The sequence below is a fragment of the Microtus oregoni genome, unplaced genomic scaffold, assembly GCF_018167655.1.
Source record: "Microtus oregoni isolate MIOR12 unplaced genomic scaffold, Mior012 000007F_ref0000211, whole genome shotgun sequence".
Taxonomy (NCBI): Eukaryota; Metazoa; Chordata; class Mammalia; order Rodentia; family Cricetidae; genus Microtus; species Microtus oregoni.
In genome coordinates this window covers 35,454,547-35,457,777 of record NW_024543066.1, presented here as the reverse complement: position 1 = coordinate 35,457,777, position 3,231 = coordinate 35,454,547, and positions in this window count along the sequence as shown.

The window sequence follows — 3,231 nt, the reverse complement described above, 5'->3', positions numbered from 1 at the left end:
GTCCATTATTTCTCACCTTGTGGATCTGCACAGATCTGTGACTTACTCACTTAACACCAGAAGGCAGCAGCAATCCCACATTTGACTACCATAACTACAAGACAAGCATGTGTCAGATACTCACAATTTTTCCAGTAATGGGGGTTGAACTTGGGACTTCAAACATATTAAGCAAGTTCTTTGACACTAAGGTTATTTCCAGCCCCTTTTTTGACTTTTATGCAGGGACAAAAATCTTCCTAAGTTGTTGAAGCTGATCTTAAATGCCCTTCTGTTGACCAGGCAGGTCCTGAAGCTTACCTGCCTTGACCTCCTGAGTTGATGGATTAAAGGCCCGTACTTCTAAGCCTGGCTTTAGAAATTCAGCATCTCAAAGCATTTCAGTTTCTGCTCTCCCACCACTATCAAACCATGTTGTACATCTCTGAGGGTTAGTTGAGTAAAACTGAATAGACTCCAGCAGTTTAAGGCAATTTCCATGTGATTCATAGAAGTTCAATGTAGTAGAAACTCAGGAGACATTTGTTGAATACCTGAGTGAATGTTACCAGGAATACTTACATCAGATGTCTGCTGTGAATACATAAAATTACTAATTTTACTGAGCTCTCTGTTTACTTTTTCATTATTTCACTTACTCATCAGAAGGCTCTACCTTGCTTATTTGGACTCATGGTTTAAGGGTCACATCCATTATTATGGAGAATTAACAGTGGAAAGAGTATGAGACAGCTGTTCATATTACATTCACAATCAGAAAGCAGGGATTGTCTTAATCAGGATTTCTGTTGCTGTGTAGAGACATCATGACCACAGCAACTCTTATAAAGAACAACACTTAATTAGGGGCTGGCTTACAGTTGCAGTGTGCAGGCAGACATAGTGCTGGAGAAGGAGCTGAGAGTTCTACATCTTGATCAGGCAACAGGGAGTGAACTGTCTCACTGGGAGTAGCTTGAACATAGGAGACCTGAAAGCCCACTCCCAAAGTGACACACTTCCTCCAATGCATCTACTCCAACAAGATCACACCTCCTAATAGGGCCACTCCCTATGTGACAAATACTCAAACACATGAGTTATGGAGGCCATACATATTCAAACCACCACAAAGATGAATTGTAGCCCTCAGCTCAGTTTCTTCTCCTTTACCCAGGACCCTGGTTCATGAAATGGTGTCACCCATATTTTATGGGAAGTTTTCAACCTCAATTAAGTGATCTTAGAAACTTCCTCACAGGTATACTCAGAGCTTTGTTCCCTCAGTGATTCTAGATTCAGTGAAGTTGGCAACCCATATTATTCATTGCAGTGGATATCCAAGAAATAGTGAACACTTCTGTGTGGCTATGAGAAGCACTAGAAGCTAGGTGGCACTGGTCATCTTATGTGATGCATTTTAGCCACATCACAGAAATAGTCTTCTATCATGTAGGTTTCGGAAGGCTGTGCATGTTTTTACATCACTCAATGATATTAAAAGACACTGAGAGATAACAGAAGGCTATAGAGTGGTGGTGGGGGGAATGTACATAGAAATGAAAGCAAAGTTTTCTGGTAATGATCTTAGAGGGGAAAACAGTAGATAAATAGTGATGACTATATTTTCACTAATACTACTAATAGTGGTTCCAATTCTAGCAGCAGTCAGAGCTCAAAGGAGACAGAACAATTCTGATATGAATATCTAATATAGATAAAGAGAATTTGACTAGTGATATAATGCAATGTAAGGAATCAGCAAAGATGAGTGAGGTCGTAGTTTGAGCAGTTATAAAAATGGAAGTGGTAAATGAAGGAAGTCATGGGATGGGGGTGTTGGCACGTAGTTTATATCCCATTGCTAGACTATTGCCTCCATCCATCACTTGCTGTGCTTCCTTTATAGTTGAACCTTTCCCTGGAGAATGATCCGCAAGTTGTGGGGACCACCTTACCCCAGAATTCCTACAAGATTATCTACCTCCCTCAACTGCTCAGGTTCATTAACTAACTAAAGCAGAATGTGAATGGCCAGGCCTCTCCTCAGGGATACCTCCAGCATCCCTCACACTGGAGCTCCCTGGGAATCAGGCTGAAGCTAGATGTTCACTCGCCTCCATTTCCTGCTCAGAAGCTTTACAAGTTATCACCTGGGTCTACTTCATCTTAATAAATGCCTTGTCCAAAAATGTCTGCCACAGAGCTCTGTCTCAGAGCTCAGAAAACTAGCCTACAACAAGGAAAAGAGATGGCTTTGAGGCAATAATAATTTCACCATTAAATGTTTCCAGAAACACTAGAATTTATTTTTAATGTGGAATCAGATATCAGATAAACAAGACTTCGCATCTACGACTTCCTCCTCTCATAGTCTTAAGTAAGATACTTTAGTACGAGTGGGTCACAGGTGTGCCTAGGTCTTGCCATCTTCAATACTGTTTCTAGGTGACACCTGAAGCAGCTGGAGACCAAGGTCAGTTTCCTTCACCTTGAACAACTCTGTCGTCAAGTTCATATATCCTCAACATTCAGGGGCATGCTACTTCAACTCTCTGAAGCTCTAGTTTCCATACACAAAGTTTCACTCTGTCTTCTTCAGCTCTAGCCATGAGATAAGAGCACAGGAGAAAACCTAGAATAAGAAGTTGAGAGTAAGCCCAAGCAGTGGCAGTTGGTGTCATTAATGCTGTCCCCTGGGAAGACTCCTGGCATTACATCTACTCAGGCAAAAACCTAAACTGATGTAGGCTATTGGGCTCTGACCCAAACTCTCCCTTTTTTTTTCTTCCTTCTTGTTAAAGGGAAGTAAGAAATAGTCTGCCAAGTTGCAGCTTTGATTGTTCTCTCTGGAGCCTCACGCATGTTTTGCACCAAATAGAAGGTAAGAGGAGCAGAGGGCAGGTTGATAAAAAAAGATGAAACCAGGACCTTTCCCTAACATGGTCCTGCACTTGCACTGTTCCCATAAATGAGCCATGCCCTTCATCTCAGCACTTTGATGGCATTGGGCACGCCTTATTTATAGACAACAACTGCTACAGAACTTCAAAGGGGCGCGGAGCCAAGGCTGAGATGTGAAGGGAACACTTTGAAGTGCTAAATTCTCAATTCAGGACAGCCCACAACAGCTCTGGAGACCCAACTGCAAACCATGCCAAGAATGTCCACTTGTCCCCACAGTGTGGTAGATGGTCAGAACCTTTATGTCCACCCTAGAAGTGCAGCTGTCAGCCAAGGCAGGTGACTCTG